This window comes from Monodelphis domestica, chromosome 8 (assembly GCF_027887165.1).
Source record: "Monodelphis domestica isolate mMonDom1 chromosome 8, mMonDom1.pri, whole genome shotgun sequence".
Lineage (NCBI taxonomy): Eukaryota > Metazoa > Chordata > Mammalia > Didelphimorphia > Didelphidae > Monodelphis > Monodelphis domestica.
In genome coordinates, this window is record NC_077234.1 from 43,300,477 (window position 1) to 43,320,147 (window position 19,671).

The following is a 19,671-nucleotide window of genomic DNA, read 5'->3' on the forward strand; positions in this document are numbered from 1 at the left end:
TATATGAACTGATGCAGAAGTCAATTTCTTTGGACTCCCTGGATTCCATCATGACTCAGCTCAATTGCCATCTTTAGCAGAAGTCTTCTCAGTTGTAGATTCTAAATGATCACCCTAGTGAAAATATCAATAACATGGAAATAGTTTGTGATCAATGACACATGTAAAACCCAGTGGAATTGATCGTTGGCTATGGGACGGGGGTGGGAGGAGGGGAGGAAAAGAACATGAATCATGTAACCATGGAAAATTTTTCTTTAAAAAAAAAAATTTTTTTTTAAGGAATTGAAATTGAAAAAAGTGAATAGAAAACCATGAATAGAATTAAATCTGTTCTGTAATACAAAGAAAAAAAATGATACAGGTCTCTGGGGGGTAATATTTACTAATTTTACTAAAATACTAATTTACTAAAATAGAATAATTTTCTATCAGCTCTGTAAGTCATACCTATTTCTGTTAATTTGTGAATTAAATTGTTCAAATTTGGGAGGAAAAAAAGTCTTCCCAGTTTCCCCCAGGAACCTAGCTGCTAAAGCCTTCTCTTCTAAGATTATTTGCCTTCTACTTTGTATATGGTTTGTGGATACATATTTGTTTACATGTTATCTCCCCCATTAGAATATTAGAGTTCCTAGTGCACAGACAATGTCATGCCTCAAAGTTGATATTGTGAGGAATATAATGATTGAAATTCTCGAGAGGCAGTATATATTAATTTTAAGTTAATTTATGAATTGATCACTCAAGACAATTTAAACTCCTTCCACAATTCAGACAGGAACCAACAGTAGTGTGTGGGGTCAAAGAGCTCTAGTGGCAAAAGAGAGGGGCAGAAGAGAAAGAACTCCTCTGGTGCGCATCTTATATACCTTGTGATTTACTGGTATTTCTCCTGGCCATCCCAAGACATCTTTGATTGGTAATAGCCCCTGAGCAGGCGTCCCTAGAGAATCGAACTCCTCCCTCATTACTTCAACACAAGAAGAAGTAGGTCTTAAGGATGCCAACCTTTCTCTCCTTCCCAAGTGGCTGGACTACCATTCTTTCCAACATGGAGGCTAGAGCTTGTAGACTTCACTTAATCTTTTAAATGGGTAAAGTGACTTTTAAAGAGTCCTTTTATCTTTAATAAATATTTTAACAAAAGAAAGGAGGATTCAACCCAATTTCATAGCCTAGGGGAGAAACTGGTTCAGCCCAACCTTAGAATCAGGCTATTCTTCCAAGGACTAAATGGAAAAATATTTCACAATTCATATTGATTTTCCACTGGGAGAAGAACTGGGGAGACTTTCTGCTGGTCGTAAAGTATGGATTTCGATTCCTATTGAAAGAGCTTCGCACAGTTTAAGCCAAGAAATTAGACAAAACCTGGAGGTGGTGGAGATTATGACAAAGTGATGGAGCAATGTGCCCTGTAGAAAATAGTCCCTGTAAGTCTAAGAAACACAAATAAGTTGTCTCACCTAGTGACAAGCAGCAAGAAAGGTCATTGGATTTCTTCCATAGGCATTCCCCTTGGCATGTGTCCATCACGTACCATCTGTGCGTTTGTTCACTTTCCCAATTAATGGTAGATTTGTTTGCAGAAAAGTATGTCAAACTTATTTTCTACTGTAGAATTTTCCAATGTAAATCATCATGTTATATTATTTTGTTAAATTTCTTCACCATTGTTCAGTCATTATTCAGGTGTGTCCAACTTCATAACCCCATTTGGGGTTTTCTTGGTAAAGAGATTGGAGTGGCTTGCCATTTTCTTCTCCAGCCCATTTTACAGATGATGAAACTGAAGCAGAGTTAAATGACTTGCCTGGGGTCACAGAGCTAGGGAGTGTCTGAGGGTCAGAGAAATTAAGTGGCTGTTCTTCAGCACACATCTGGTATCAGAGACAAGATTTGAACCCAAGTCTTTCTGATTCCAGCCCTAGCTAGGTTTAGAAATTTCTTTACTTTTCAACCCATCTCTAAACTCATGACGAAAGGAATAAAGATTCTTTATGATTGGATCAGGACATCCCTACTCTTAGCAAGGGAATAAGCGTCAGTTTTTAAACTATGGTATTCCTCATACCTGAGGCAATTTTAGGAATTATGAGACCTGTGGTAAAAAAACATCCCAAGAATATGGAGCCCTTCTAGGCAGGGATTCTAGGTCACTCTATCTATTCAAATCTCTCAAAGGCTCCTTATCACAGATGTACCCAATTTGAAATCTAAGTAAAGTTTAAAGTACATAGCTGGATCAATCTACCATGATGTTTCTTAATCTCCAGCAAAATTGGATCACCTCTGGGGTGTTGCTAATTCTATTCCTTGTTCTTGGCATGCCAGCCCTCACACCACTACCACTAAATTTCTACCCAACTCAGATGCAACTTCTCTTTTTAAAAACCACATTTAGAGGGTTTTTAAATTTTAAAGCATTTGTTTTCATGTCCTTCCACCTCTCCCTATATACCCTGAAGAAAAAAGCCTTCAGAAAAATATGCTGAGCCAAACAAAGCAGAATCTTCTCTGTGAAGCTGGCCTTCATTCTCCAAGTCAGAAACAAGATTACTCCTCCACACCCCACCTCATATTTCACAAGACATTTTGCTTAAACCTCTAATCCACTTATTGCGTATTATTTAGCATTTTAGATATTTGTATGTCTTATTAGTGCGCTATTGCAAGCTAGGTGTTGCAGTGGATAGAGTGCCAGGTCTGCAGTCAGGAAGACTCATCTTGAGTGGGGCCATGAAGGATGAGCAGGATTTCAACAGACATAGAAAAGGTAGGTCTGGAGTCAAGAGGGAATCTTTCTGACTTCAAATCTGGTCTTAGACACTCACTGTGTGACCCTATGCAAGTCATTGAACACCATTTGACTCAGTTTCCTCTTCTGTAAAATGAGTTGGAGAAGGAAATGTAAAACCTCCCCAGGATCTTTTTGCCAAGAAAAATTCAGAGTCACAAAGAGGCAGTCTGATAGAAACAAGTGACCAAGAAAAACAAATGGCATGCCATTTTCTTATCTAAATTTTGTATCTCCCAGAAAACATCATAATACTTTGTATACTATAGGTGATTAGTATTTGACTAAAATTGCATTTTTCTTACTATTTTATTATCATGGCTATTCCAAAAATAAAATCTATTATGGTAATTTCACCAGTTTATGATTTTTTTCAAATGGGTGGGTACAGCACTTAAGCAAGGGAACTCAGGATGTCTAGTCTGATCATGAGCTATTCTGTTTGAATCCAGGATGAAGCAGGAAAAATAGAAGGAAGCTGCCATTGTCCATCCTTACCACACAGTAGGTGCTTCATAAATGCTCATTAATTGCCTTAAGTTGCATAACTGGGTACACTTCTGGAAGGAAGACAGAATGAAAAGCAATTAAACAGCTTAGCTCCTTAATAACTTTACAAAAAAGATCAAAGAAACACAAAAACACACATGCACACAGAGAAAGAAAAGGAAATTTACTTGGAACCCTTTTACATTTTACTTTTTTTGGGGAAAAAAATCAAAGAATTAATAAAAAAATCAAGAATTTCACCCCTTTCCAAAATAGTAGAGATGAAAAGAAACAGACATAAAAATATCAAATGACAACAATTTAAAGAGAAATCGTGGTTTGGGCCTGACCCTGGTCAATTAAAGGCAAACTCAGGAAATAATCATCAAGCAGTTGGAGTGGACCCTCTACCAAGTCCAAGCGCTAGCCTGCTTTTACTGAAAGTGGTAAAAAAAAAAAAAGTACATACAAGGGTAAGATAATCATTTTTTTAGGAGAAGGTAGGATCAAAGCCTCTTAGTTCCTCCTCCCTTACTGCCTCCTTGGTAGACAGATTTGTTCTCAAGTAATGTGAGTAGCACTCAGGTGAATGGATTAGTCTACAGGCAATAAGAACAGGACTTGGGTGGATCTCATTTTCTGCTGCAGTCTGGCTTGACATAGTATCCAAAGATCAAGCAAGGTTGAAATGTGGGCAACATTCAAACCATATTTTGCCCAGTGGCCTGACTCTGCACAATCCTGGCTTTAGTGCTTGCTATCTTCATGGAACAGCACCACAAACAGACCTATGCTGCTCCTCTAGCTTCAACTACATCCTCCTGATCTCTGCAGCTTGTGCCAAATCAATTTAAGTAGACATTAATGGCTATAAACTAGAGAACTTAAACATGCAATAAGAAGCAATAATGCTGTGGTCACCGGCATTACAAAAATCATAAGTTTGCATTTCCTCTCTTCACAAAAATTAACATAGTTAAGCAGTCATAATCTCATCTATTCCTTAAGGAGACAAATCCTGTTAAATAAGTAGGCTTTATAAGGTCAGGTTACAGATTAATTTACTTATCACCAAGGTCAATGAGAAAATTCAGGAAACAAAAACCATAAAACTAAATTAAAAAAAAACAACAGAGTATTATGATAATGATCATTGATATTAAGTAAAAAAAATCTCCTGGTAATTTGGTAGCCCATTTCCAACATCAATATCATCAGCACATTTCATCGTGAATCCAAGATGGCCCATGTAGTTGTCTGGTCCCTGAAAATATCTCCCTTGGACATTCTGGAATAGGCCTTGTTCTCTGGGTAGCTCTGATCTGCTTCTCTGGTTCCAAATCAGTTGCAGAGATTCCTAGGTAATTCTGTTAAAATTTGCCCGTAACAAGACAATTTTTGGTACAACATTCCAAATTTGGTTTTCCTGCATGTGGCAAGAACTAACTCAACTGTATAGCTAAGCCCTATTGACAATAGAATTTCAGTTTTTTACATGCCACTTACACTTTGTATCTTTACCCAAACTCTGTACCTGACTTAGACTTAAGAAAAAGGCCCTGTCTTAGAAAATGAGCCCTTCCACCCCTTAATATTATCATGTAAACACTTTAAACAAGGAAGAATATATACGACTTGACATTCTTTGTGATTATTAATAAAATTTTATATGTAAAAACATCAATCCAATTTTGGGAACTTATTACTAAAGCATGCTCAACTCTATATTTCCAATTAGACTAATTTGGAAGTCAACTGTAATTCTTAGATGTCTAAAAGTTGAATCTTGTTGCTTTCTCAAAGTTTATTACTTTATTAAATTTAAAAATTTTACATCTTTGTCTTATCCTCCCTTTTTGAGAATATATATACACACACATATATATGTATACATATCCTCATATCTTGAAGGAATACTACTTCAACACTAATCTTATACATGATCTATTAGCAAGGGAATGGCAAGTGAAAGAACTTGTTTATTTACTTGCGTTCAATATAGAGTTGACCACAAATTCAGATTATAATAAATAGCAAGAACATCTATGCTTGCATCCTATTATAGTAACTCAGATATTTCAGTGTTTATTAATAAAAGTAATATTATAACAACAAAACCTTCTCTGTTTACTTATTCTTATTATAGAAATGTGCTGGAAAAGGAAAAAAGGACATGGTTAAAATAATATCAAGACTGTCCTTTCAAAGGCACAGATTGATTTGACACAAATTATAATGGGGGAAACTCCCTTAGCTCTTTTGTTTGATTTGTTTGATTCCAGGCAAGAGTCTTGATAACAACCAATCAGATAGCAAAATTCCATATCATTTATAGAGTATTATATGTAGCCTCTGAATTAACCAGATGGAAAATTTTTCTGTTTAGAAAGGAAATAACACCAGGGAGAAACTGAGTCTTCTCAACTTGTCCTAGGGACAGAGAAGTTCCAGGCCATGTCTCTTTTGGGCCCACATGGCATTCTCCTTGAATGGTGAACTGTTGGCTTCATAATAATTCAGATAATCATACTGGAAATCAAAACTCAGTATAATATCAGGTTATAGTCCCATGAAATTTTTCCTCAACTAGACAAAATTCACTAATCATAGCTTAGGATTAAGTTACTATTATGTTTGCTTATGTCAAGTTAGTGTAATGCTGAAAGAAAACTCTATCTTTTTGATCTCACAAAAACTTTTATTCAAAGAAAAACACTGGAGTTCCACCTGAAATTAACCTACTCTCACTAAACCCTGAATCTAGTCAGATTCAAAGGTCCCTCCCCAGAGCAGGATTGGTCTTTATATAGACCAATCCCACTCCGGGAAGTAGGTGGGATGGAACCCTGGGGCATGCTAGGGAATGCAGTCTTTTTTCAAAACCCACATTCCCCCCTGTGGTTCTTTGGGAGACTAATCTATTCAATGGAACATTTCAAACATAACTAAACTAAAGATACATTTTTTTAAAGTGGAATATACAATAACTTGGGAACAATAAGGAAACAAAAGAGAAAAAGGACAAAACCAACTAGGAGGCAATCCACTTTGATACAACATACAAAGTACATATAAAAACAAATGTATTCACCACCACCCCCCAAAGCTGAATTTAGCACATCTGTTTTGCTTAGGATCTCTCAGAGCAGCATGTGGTCTCTGCAGGCATCTCCATAGTATCCTGTGCAAGGAGTTCACTTTGTGGATTCTGGGAGGCAGCAAATTTATTACCTTAAAATTACTTTAAAATAAGAAACTTTTCATTATGAAATAATAACACAAACCCCTGAGGAGGATATAAAGAAACAGAGAAATCACACAGGGATACATGGCTGAGGGATGAAGCATATGAATCATTGCCAAATAAAACAATCAAAAAATATCACAAAAATCCAAATAATTACTGGATGAAATATAAAATATCCAATTCAAAATTTTATAATGGGTTCTGAAATCAGAGTAATTTATGTTCAATGAGCCCATAATAGTAATCATGCATGTACCCACAGCCAGATCTATAATAAATTGCCACAGTATGAAAGAGAAAAAAGGGACTAATTTTTATTCCTTGGTCTGATCTTTCATCATCTCTCAGGGATAGGGGAGCCAGAATAGCCAATTGTTAGGTACTTGATATAAAATATTTCACAAGGAGTGTGGTACAAGGAGTCCTTCATCTTAACATAGGTCAAGCACCTCAACCTCTAGCCTCACACACAGTTCAAGTACTTTTATATTGGAGCAGAATTTCATCAATTCTACCTGGATAGATTTCTTTTTTGACCTGTGTGCTCTTTTGGCACCATTCAGGTTAAGTTTGTGCTTCCTTGGCACTGTGTAGGTGAAGTCTGTCCTCCTTTTTTTTATCCCTTTTCCTTGAATCAGACACATTCATGAAGCAAAGTCCCATAATAGTTAAAGAGTCAATGGCAGTTTCAATAGTCTAAGACTGTTGGGTAGGCAGTTACATTTAGAGCTAATGGACATACTAAACCTACACCAGTGTAAAGGTAAAAAATTCTCTTAATATTGATGACATTTGCTTTGGAAAACTCAAATTGCACATGCATGGAAAAACAATTTAAAATGTTTCATATATATATGTATGTATATATATGTATATTACAGAGACATACTGTGTCATCCAAGGAGAGATAGAATACAAAGGTTTCTTATCCAAGAATTGGATATTTCCTTTTAACTTAGCCAGGATCCACAGTATGAGTGCAAATGATTTTCTCAAAATAAAATAATAGGCAATGGGTAAGACATGTTCAAAGAATGTACCAAATTCTCAAAATTCACAATATATCAACTTATCTAAAGATTACAGCCTGAATACATGGGTCGAAGGGATATAGTTGGGGATTTAGACTCTAAATGAATATCCTAGTGTAAACAACATGGAAATAGGTTCTGATCAAGGACACAAGTAATACCCAATGAAATTGCACATTGACTGCAGGAAGAGTGCGTGGAGGAGAGGGAGGGAAATAATGTGATTATTGTAACCAAGGAATAATATTCTAAATTGACTAAATAAACTTATTCAAATAAAAAAGATTACAAATTTTGTCCAACTAGTTCATTCATAAACTTTTACAAAGCTATTTTCCCAGGTTCAACTAAAACAGTGGAACAGAATATACATATCCAACAGCAAAAAATACAATAGTGATAAATGACATAATATAATAGCAATATTATAGATATAAGGGGGAGAGGGGGCTTATATTATAAAAAGGTTTGGCTGTATTATTATAAAATAGTGTTGCTAGGAATTTAATTTATTCCAAAGGGATTTATTTACAAAATATAGAAAGAATGAAGTAGGAAATCAGAGAAAGGATAGGGTAAGATATCTAGTCTAAGCACAAAGTAATTTACTCTGACTCCTGGCTCAAAACCAGGCAAGGGAGTTTATTCCTTAACCAGAGAGGCCTTGGTCCTTGTAGCTGAGGACCTGGGGATACAGGGAGCCTCTCTCAAGAGGATAGGTCTCTCCTGAGGTTAGTCTTTTCAGAAAACCCAGGAAAGGAGTCAGCTTTTTCACTCACCACATGTCAGTCCAAAAGGAGAGATTTAAGGACAGTCTCACTAGGAACAGGGTCTCAGGTCCAGTCAGCAGATTCTTCAATCTCCACTCCAAAGAATGAAGAACCCCCTTCTCACAGGAAGTTCAACTCCAAGTAGAAATCCAAATAGAACTGCACTCAGGAAGTTGTAATTCCCTTTTAAAGATGCATTCTTTTGCATCACTTCCTGTGCCTTCCCCTAATTTTTACATGGACAAATCATAGTCTAAACCTTGTTTAGGATTACCCAGGGGGCAGCAAGTTGATTCTGATTCATCACCCACTATTGCACACATGGGTCACAGACCAAGGGTGAATGAGGTTTTACACCTTTGGTGATTAAATTTAAAAAATGCAGATCTCCCCCACTCAACTGTAAGTAGGGTGGTTATACTTTTGGTGATTAAATCTAAAAAATGGGCAGATCTCCTCACTCAACTGTAAGTAGAGTATTTACACTTTTGGTGATTAAATATAAAAATGGGCAGAGGAGTTGATTTAATTTTCACAATCAGAGGAGAGTTAATTAATTTCTTTTTTACAATCAGGGGAGAGTTAAATTTAATCTTCACATAGATTAACCAACACAGTTTAAATTTGTAGCCACAAATTTTCCCTTCAAAAGACCTATTCATTGTAAGGCTCCAAATACTGTAAGTCATTTTGAAGTGCTTTTGCTACTTAAGAAAAATACATATTTGCAAAATTGGGTTAACTTTAATAATGATCCAAATTAATATTTTCTAGTGATTTGGATATTTCATTGTGCTTATCAGCCAGTGCTTAACTTTCTAAGAGAATCTTTTCAATGACAAACATTAATAAACTCATAATGTTAGTGGAATTGCTGAGATGATTTGAAAATTGTTACATGATTTGTTTTGTAAACCTATGTTTATGTGAATCCCTTACCTAAACCATTTTCCTATAACCCATTCTTAGCTTAGCATCTATGTAGATGGAATAGCTAAGATAAGTTAGGATTTTGTTATTTTGGGGGGGTAAAAGTATTTTGGGTACTTGCAATATTTTGTTAGAAGGGACATATTCCTTTTCAGTCTCTGGCATTAAGACATCAGGCTCTGGGAAATCAAAGGTTGTACCCTCTGATTCTTGTGCCCTTCCCCCCTCACAGCTTCATAAAGATCTTTGGGTATTTGGTTTGGTATTGGGTATTTGCCCCTGAGCTAGGCTCAGGGGCAGTCCCATCCTGAGTATAGCATGGATAAGCTCCACTTTGGATATATTGTTGTTGGGTATTTGGGTGTGAGTTATCATTTACCTGATTTGGAGTTGGATGTGGAGTATTATTTCCATAATTGGTATTATTTATATAGTTGTAATTTCTGAAGTTATTATTTCTAAAATTATTATACTGAATTTCTTGTTTCTAATTCCTATAATTCATCATTATATGACCCCTTTTTGCACAGAACTGCATATGAGCAATTGATGTGTGGATTTCTGCAAAGGGGCAATAGCCACTGCTTGACCTTCTTTCTCTTGTTTATCAAGTCTTTCCATTAAGGTTTTTAGTTCTTTCCATAATTCTGCTACAAAATCATTTGTTTCCACATTTTTTTTTGTTCATGGCCTTTTGATATGTACACTGCAACCCTGCACAATTCCTTAAGGTCCATATCAGGTCAGTTTGGGCAGTTAATTTTAAAATATTCCTGGAACACTTTGAAGCAGTTGTTCACAAACTGCCTCCCTTTTTGCCATACATCCCTTTCTTTAGTGAGGTTAAGGTCTACATACTTTCCTCCCAGCTCAATAAGTCTGTCCATAAATTGGGAGGGTGACATCCTCCCATTGGTTAAGGCTTTCAAATTTTGTCCATGTGTCTCACCTGTTGGAGCATTCTTACATTGCCTTTCCCAATATCTCCCTGGTACAGCATAGATGCAAATATTCCTCTTCATCATTTATATTCCATTTTGGGTCATGTTCTGGTCAATGAACCACATTTCTTCCTCTAGCTCTATTAACAGTAGAAATAATTTTATCTTTTGCCAGTTCAGTAAAAAAAGGCCTGGAGCAAGTTTTGTATACCCTGATAAACAGGATCATATGTATGGAATGTATTGTCCAGGGTCTTCACAATGACAATTGGTTTGTCCTCAAATGAGGGGACATTTTGTTTAAATATTTTTATATTCTGGGGAGTAAAAGGCATATGGTACCTTAAGGTCTGTAAAAATTAATTTATATTTCTAATAATAAAAATATTATAATTATGAGGTTCATTAAGGATCATTAGAAATCAAGGAATAAGGAAGATACAAAATAAAAACCATGTGTCCATGGCTGATTAGCCCATTTAAAATCCCCACATTTAGCTTACCCCTAAGCTTGCTACATCATTGCAATGGAAGAGCCTGTAAGTGTTACTGCCAGTTAAATACAAATTGTGATCTCACCTATGTGGAGACTCAGGTGAGACTCAGGTGAGATGGGTAATTCTGGGAAATACCAAGGACTTCTAGGGACTGAAGTCTAAGGTTCAAAATCTCCATTTTTACATTCCCCCTGAGGCCCAAGGAAGACTAGTCTCTCCAATGGGTCTTGTAAACATACCAGCTAGGAAATTACAATAATTTGAGGATAAGAGGAAAAGAGAACAAAACCAATAATTGCTAGGCGCATTGACAAAAAGCCAGTAAGGGGGCAGTCCCCTTCAGCATAAGAGTATACATACAAAACAAATGCATTCAAACCCCACACAGTTCAAATCGCCACAGCCCAAAGTTCACTTTGGATCTTCTGGTGCAGCATGTTGTCTGTGGAGGCATGGTGTCTTCTCCAAACAGTTCACTTTCTGGATTCAGAGAGGTAGTATGTTTCTTAACCTAAAATTTCTTTCTCAAAAGGAATTTAAACTTTGTAATTTAAAATAATAATACAGCAGTTTAAGCTGACAACTTCTCTGTTTGCATAACAATCATCCATAATTTGGTTCTTTCTCCTTTACTTGCTCATTTTTATTTATTTATTTTTCTATTTTTTTTTAATTTAACATTTAGTACAATACAGTTGTCCCTCCCTATATTGTGGTTCACTTTTCTTGGCTTCACTGTATTATGGGATTTAAAATATATATATAAAATGGACTCTGTATCATGAAGTTTTCACTATATCACTTTTTTTTAAGAAAGCACCAGTTTGTTGAATGAGAAATACAACAGCAATCCCCACCCACCCACCCCATGGCCCAACCAAGAGAGCAGCTGAGTCCAGACAAGTTGCTTTGGACAGCAAGACTGAGTAACAGAAACTGGGGGCACAGGAGGGCTAAAAAGGGAGAACACTGTTCTGTCCAAACTCCTGGAATGGGGATCAGCTTGGTTCAGGAAGAGGGTCTCAGTAGAAAGAACACTGACTGGAAGACTGAGTCTATAGCCCTAGCAGTTGGAGTTCAATACACACACACACACACACACACACACATACACACACACCATCTTCTGGGCAGGAGAGGTGGAAGCTAGAGCTCAGATATGCATTTACCTTGAGGAAGAATGAGGTTAGTCTGGGGCAAGAACAAAGAGTGGAAGGATCCTACCAAGGGCTCTCCTGATCTGGGAGGCTGCCCACAGAGGGACAAGAGGGGGTAGGAATATGTGCTGGGGTGGGAACCTGGAGGAGTCAGGATAAGGCCAGAATGTGGGTGGGCAGGAGTATTGGGAGTGGTGAAGGCAGAGATTTTTCCAAACAGGAAGTTGATTACAAGTATGGTGTATTCTATGAGAGAACAGTGCATTGCCTATTTCAAAGGATGTTTTGTGACTGCACTAATTGTTTTACTTATTTTACCTGAGATTCAGGGGAGAAATTCATCTCCCTGAAACTCTTTGCTATTTGGGCCTGCCCAGTTTGAGATTCCTAAAACCCACGTTCTTCCTTGATATGGGAAATTCTACAGCATTGACAAAAGGAATCTCAACGGATTAAAAAAAACACAAAAATGAACTTTAAAGAGACTGGAGGTTATATTTTTTAAGACTTTTCAGACTCCAATGTTTTATAAAAATCTCCATTTTTACAGGTCACCACATTTCCATTTGTCTGTAATGTGGGCACTTCCCTTAAGGGGAAAAGATATTCATATAATTCATTCATGGTCCTAGTCTTTTTTGAGAATGTTTGTGTCGATACTGAGAGTAAGGGGAGGGGTGGGAGAATAGGGAGAAAGAGGAGCTGGGTCTAGGGATGGGCAGGGCTAGGACAAGGGGCAGGAGAGGGCGGGTCACTGGGAGAAGGGACAGGGGAGGACAGGGTGGCCAGGAGCTGTACAAACCAAGAGAGGAGAAATTCCACCTGCGGAATTCCCAGAGGGAAGGATTTTCCCTCTGAGGTATAGGTGTAGAGGGATCTTCCTGTTGTATCTGGAGACCAGGCAAGGATCTCTTTAAAACCACCAGTTGGGCCTGTATTTGGATCTGCAAGGTGACTATCTGCCATTTATTGTTGAGGTTCAGTAAAATAAAATCTCCTAATATTAGTAAAAGAAAAAGCTAGTCTGAACCCCTAAGGTTTTCAAAAGCCCCTGGGGACAAAAAGCTGTCCGTCAAGGTTGCCAATATAGTCTGCAACTCTGCATTTTACTTTCAGCCAGAACTGAACAAAAAAGGGAAAACAGCAAGTGAAAGTGCAAACCATCCCCAGGCAGGAGCCCAGAGATAGGATTGAGCAGGAACTTGGAGGTGGGGGTGGGGTGGGGGGGGAGTTTGAAAAATCCATGTGAGTGGGAGAAGAAACAGGGGCCTCTGTGTTAGGGGATGTAGGATGTAAACTGTACCTGTATCTGAGGAACTCTCAGCAGAGGGTTCATTGTCAGGCAAGCAGAGGCTCCAGGCTGGGCAGGGATCAGACAGGAGCAGGAGCAGGGAGCCCAGGCAGGAGGGATAAAGTTGGGGGTGGGGGAAGCAATGGGGGCCTTGGCTAATCCCCTGAGTGGAGAGGCTGAGTGGGGGAAAGGCAGGAAGAGAGAGAGAAAGAGAAGTAGTAGCAAAAAGCAGGAGGTAGGTGGAAAGAAGGAAAAAAAGATGGAGAGTGCCAGATCTGGGATACTCAAGGGAGATCCAGATCTCAGAAGTGCAGGGAGGGTGGCAGTGGTAGTAGGGAAGAGAAAAAGGTGGCAGTGAAGGGGAAGGAGGCTGGTGGGAAAGCAAAGAGAGAGGGGGTCAACTGGAGGATTTGGTGGGCAAAAAAAAAAAAAGCTTGGCTCAGCAGGGGGTCTGACAGTGGGGAAAAGAGCTAGGATGGAGGAGAAGGCTAGCTGGAGGGGAAGAGGGCAGCTGGAGAAGCTAGGCTGGAGGAGGGAAGGGGGAGGAGAAGATGGAGGGAAAAGAGCACAGTGGTGGCTCTCAGTGGGGGGTCTGAAGATAGGTTAAGAGGAGAAAGAAGGGAGGGAGAGAGAGATATGTTGGAGAGGCTAGGCTGGAGGAGGGAAAAGGAGGAAGAGAGAGGGGGAAAGGAGGGAGAGAGAGAGATCAGCTGGATGGCAGAAAAGGAGCTCAGCTGTGGCTCTCAGTGAAGATCCCTGGGGGATCTGGTAGAGAAAAAGCTCAGCTCCAGGGTGGTCTGAAGGGAAGGAGGAGGTGGAAGAAGAGAGAGAAGAAGGAAGAATGGGAAGGAGGAACTAGCTTTATCTTTGATCTAACAAAACTGTTTTTAAAGAAAAACCAGAGTTCCATTAGCCTCAAACTGATTTCTGATTCAAAGGTCCCTTCCCTGTGCAGGATTGGTCTTCACAGGATTGGTCTTCATATAGACCAATCCCATACCAGGAAGTGGGGGGGGTGTTCCCTCCCTAGCTTGGGATTGGTCCTCATATAGACCAATCCCATACCAGGAAGTGGGGGGGGGGTTGTTCCCTCCCTAGCATGGGATTGGTCCACTCATAGACCAATCCCATGCCAGGAGGTAAGTGGGAGGGAGCCCTAGGACATACTGGGGAATGTAGTCTTTTCAAAACCGAAATTAGTAAGGAGCGTGTATAAGAACATTTTGTTTGTCCTTCATTTAGTCATATTCTTACACATACATTAAGTACATGATATTGACTCAAAACCCCTAGAAAAATCTGGCTACTGTGTCTCCATACTGACAGATATCCATATAGCCTATTAATCCCCAAGGCAAAATGAAATCTTTTAATCTGTCTATTGTTATTAAGTTGGTTTATACTTCTGGAGCTGCATAATCTATTCCAATTTACGTGGCTTAACTACTACTTTACTGAAACAATTAAATTCAGTTAGATCGTTTTGAACTAACTCCATTTCTTTTTATTCTATAGTAGTTTGGATTCACTGCCCTCCATGAAGGGGAGAGAGGTTGTCTGCACTAACTTTAATCTGCAAACCTCCAAAATCCACTGATGTTGAACAGCCAAAAACATTTGGAACTCTATTGTAAAAGTATTACAGTTCAGTTATAAATTTTTGTCTCTAGGTTATAAAATGGCACAAATTTCTATAGACTAGGAATGAAGATTCCCTTCCTTCTTATCGGAGTGTTTTGTCTGCCTCCCCAACTGCTTACCAGAAGAAGAAAGGTAAGAGAGAGACAGAGACAGAAAGAAGGGGGGGAGGATCGCCTTTCTGAAAGCTTTGAAAATTCTGCAGAAAAGTTTTCACGCTTTCTTCTCTTTTCCCTTTTGCTGAGGCCACAGGAAAAGTCAGTTTGGATTTACCAAGACACCAAACATAGACTTGCTTACAATATTCTTGACATTACACAAAATAAAACACAACTCTGCAAGTTCAAAATTTCCATGCTAATCTGGCCAAATTTATTTTCCACGACTATCCAAGTAAAGTCCAGTCCAAATTGTGCTCTACTTTTCAGATCTTGGACATTCCAAAAGTTGGCAGCTTTTCCTTGTCCCAATCTTTTAACAACTTGCCTAATGGGAACTTGGCAGGAGGATTACTCTGCCCCAAACCCACACTAATACCAGAACTCCTTGCCTATCTGTTCCTTGGCTGTCTAGTGTCAGGCAAGACCACCTGTACTCACTACAACTGATCACTAAACTAGAAAATAAGGAAAATGCTATAGATAAGAATCTACTGAGATTGTAGAAGAAATTTTGATTTAAAAAGAAATCTCCTACTATTCTTGTAGGAAAGATAAGGATTCAGTGAGAATGCAAGGAGATGGGCTCAGAACCAAATGGGTTGGCCAGATTCAAAGAGTAGATGTTAATGGTACAATATCAATATATCAAGAGGTGTCCCAGTGCAGCAGTTCAAAAAGTGTAGTCCAAATATCTTCCCCTTTATGGAATTGTTGTTGTTGTTTTTCAAACATGTCTCACTCTTCATGACCCCATTTTTAAAGAGTATAAAGATGTCCTGAAACCAAAAAGTATAAGAATTACTGCACCAACGGATGCTCCACGGATATATGGGAGGCTCGTGCTCTTTAGCATTTTTATCAGTGACTTGGATAATAACATAAATGGCTACCTTAGCAAATCTGAAAATGTTACAAAGCTGGGAGTGAGAGCTAACACTCTAGATGACAGAATTAGCCTCCCAAAGGATCTGGACAGGCTAAAGCATTGAGCTCAATCGATTAAGATGAAATTTACACTGGGGAACAAAAAATTAGCTTCACAATTTCAAGATGAAGCCTGGTTGAACTGCAGTTGTTTTTTTTTTTTAAACCCTTACCTTCTGTCTTGGAGTCAATACTGTGTATTGGCTCCAAGGCAGAAGAGTGGTAAGGGCTAGGCAATGGGGGTCAAGTGACTTGCCCAGGGTCACACAGCTGGGAAGTGTCTGAGGCCAGATTTGAACCTAGGACCTCCCTGCAGTTGTTTTAAGAAAGATCTGGGAAGGTTTAGTGGAATGTAAGTTCAAAGACTCTTCAGTGAAATGTGACAGCCAGAAAAAGTAATGTCATCTTGGGCTGCACTAGGAGATAACATTTCTAGGAAGAAGGGGGTGATAGATCCACTCTATTTTATCCTCATCATACCTCATCTTGAGGTTTAATTGTTCAGTTCTATCAACTGGTTTAAGAAGGATATTGCTAAACTAGAGAATATCCTGAGGAAAGCAACCAGGATGTTGACACGTACCCAAGGCTCTTAAGTTGAAATTGTATTTTGTTCTGGTCTTGCAGATCATCTCTCCCCTGCCCCCAAGTTAGCATAGTAAGTAAATAAGTAGTCCGTATAAGGCAACAATAATAGGACGAAGGATTTCAAAGGGGAATAGAAGTCACTTATAAACTACCTAAAAAATTAGGGAAGTTTAACAGTCACTTGCAAACTGTTCCATACATTTGGGGAGCCGAGAATTCATTTTCAACTGCTCCCTAAATGAAATGGGGCCACATCCTGAGGCAATGAGCTAAAAAATCCATGAACTGCCCTTGATAAGCTCCAGACCTGTCCAGAAGACCAGCAAAACATTATGGAAAATTGCCATGGATAACTTTGAGATGTTGCAGATATATTACTGAACTCACCTTACAGTGGCATCACCAGAATTAGTTAGTTTTTCAACACCAAGACCCTATAAAAACAGAACTCCCAAGCTCTTGTCCTAGCATTCCTCTGCCTGCTACAGGGCCATGTTGCCCAAACAACGCCACTCCAATCCTCAGTTATGTGAGTGACTCTCTGTGCCCCTCTCTCTCTCCTCCATGCTACCTGTCTCCCACCACCCCATCCCCTAACCGCACTGTGCCTCCATTTGTACCTTTTTAAAGTATAATTGATGCCTTCCTCCCTGATTACTGCCAATGTGTTCTTTCCTACCAATATCCAAAGAACTGGATATAACCCCGACCCTAAAAGATCCCTTTACAACTTCTTTCACCCATAAACTGGGGATGCCCCAAGGCTAAGACTGTCTGTAACCAAACCTATCCTAGACAAGCATAGTGCTGTGGATCCATTGATAGAAAACAAGAATGAAGAGAGAACCTTATGGCCTCCTCCCTCCAGGAGGGACCCCCTCATTGTTAGGTCATAATAAATCAGTTAATAATTCAGCCTTTCACATGAGGATTAGTTGAAGGAATATTAAGCTTCAAGAAGATTCCGAGGGAAAATGATAGCTGACTAGATATTTGAAGGACTGTCATATGTAAGGAGGGTTGGACTTGCTCTTTTGGGACCCATAGGCAGAACCAGGAGCCATGGGGAGAAGTTGTAAAGAAACCAATTTAGAGTTGATGTCAAGAAAAGCTTCTTAATAATTAGAACTGTTCAAAAGTACAATTCAATCCCTAGAGAAGTGATGAGTTTCCCTTCTTTGGAGAAAGATCCTTAAGCTGAGGTTGAATGACCACTCTGGTATGTTACAGGCGGGATTCCTTTCATGTATTTGTTAGGCTAGATTGCTGCTAAGGACCGTCCCAATTCTCACATTCTATAATTCTCATCATATACGTAAAAATTCAGTTCAAATTATACAATGATAGAAGGTGGAATGTTGTACTGAAAATTAAGAGATATCAGGCTTCCTCTCCAAATTAACTAACCAGTAAGGCTCAGAGACATCCATCCATTGGGACTTGTCCATGGTTGCAAAGCAATTAAGTAGCAGAGCTGGGATGTGAGAGCAAGCCTTTCTTTCTGACTGCATTTTAAAGATGTCATGATGCCTACAGAGGAACAAGAACAATCAGAAAGGCCTCTTAGAGGAGATGATATTCAACTTGAACTCTGAATTGAACTAAATCTTGTGAAAAAGCAGACATGAGAAGACCTTTCCCAGGTATGGGAAGTAGCTCATGCTGAATCATCCAGGGTGATGGAATGCCTTTTCAAGGTAGGGCAAGTACTCCAGGTAGGCTGCAAATTAAAAGTGTGACAAAGGAGAAATATGAAATAAGTCTGGAGACACTGGAATCAGACAATGAAAAGCTCTCAGTACTAAAGGACTTCATACTCCATCCTAAAGATTATCTGGAACCAAGGAAGCTTCTTCCGTGGAGGTGTGATATGGCCAGATAGGCTTTAGGAATATCATTTTGTATCCCAAAGAGATCAAAGGAAGGGAAAAAGGACCTATTTGTACAAAAATATTTTTAGCAGTTCTTTTTGTGGTGGTAAAGAATTAGAAACTATGGGGCTGTCCATCCATGGGGAAATGGCCGAATATATTCTGGCATATGATTGTGATGTAATATTATTGTGCCATAAGAAATGATGAACAGACTGATCACAAAAAATCCAGGAAAGAGTTAGATAAACTAACTGATGCAAAATGAAGTTAAGAGAATCAGGAGAACACTGTACACAGTAACAACAATATTATACAATGATCAGTTATGAATGGCTTAATTATTGTCAGCAATGCAAAGATCCAAGACAACTCCAAGGGACCCATAATGAAAAATCCACAGCTACAGAAGGAATTGATGAAGTATAAATGCAAACTTTTCACTTTATTTTTCACTTTTTTTCACTTTATTTCATTCACGAGTTTCTTCTTTTTATGTGTAATGTGTCTTTCTCAACATGATGAAAATGGAAATATGTCTTGTATGATAGTACATGTATTATAACCTATATTAGATTACTTACCACTGGGGATGGTGGAGGAGAAAGAGAATTTAGAACTCAAAATGTGAATAAAATGAAATATTAAAAACTTTCTTATGTAATTGGGAATATATATTGGAATATATATAGGGAACATATATATATATGCATATATATATGTAGGAATATCACTTTGGAAGCTTTGGAGAAGGCTTAGACACAGATAGTCTCAAACTAGAGGTTCCACTTAGAAAGCTATTGCAAGAGACTGAAGAAGAGGTAGCTAGGTGGCTCAGTGGATCTAGAACCAGAACTGGAGTAGGGAGGGCCTCAGTTCAAATCTGGCCTCTGACTCTTCCTAGTTATGTGATTCTGGAAAAATCACTTAACCCTAATTGCCTAGCCCAGGGCTATGCCAGAATCAGCTCAAACAAATAGTTGATAATTAAATTTTCAGTGTTAGCTTTTAAACCTTAGAAATTTTTAGTCTACAAATCAGAATTTGATTTGTTTTATTGATTCTCTAGATTTACAAACATGATGGAGAAAATAATAATACAGATTAAATTTTAAAGTGTTCTTGAGCATATATTTCTTTCTCCTGATGAGCTGGTTGTTAAACATTTATCCGCACATATCTGTCTACAACTAATTGGATAGAGGATTTCTTTATTCAAGACATTTAAGACTTTAGAGAAGTCTGAATAATTGGTAGAAGGCAGAGAAAACCTTAGAGTATCTTAATGTCTCTATGCAAAACCAATAAGAAAAGAGTTTTATTACCAAGACAAGTA

General features: G+C 38.4%; 1 long non-coding RNA gene across 1 annotated transcript; it reads right to left on the reverse strand.

The window, feature by feature from the left end:
* Positions 1-15,556: 15,556 nt before the first annotated feature.
* LOC103093480 (uncharacterized) lies at positions 15,557-19,210 on the reverse strand. The gene is made up of 2 exons (XR_471875.3): positions 16,852-19,210; positions 15,557-15,728 (listed from the first exon to the last, which is right to left on the reverse strand). It is a non-coding gene; the product is annotated as an uncharacterized LOC103093480 (long non-coding RNA).
* Between the last annotated feature and the right edge of the window lie 461 nt (positions 19,211-19,671).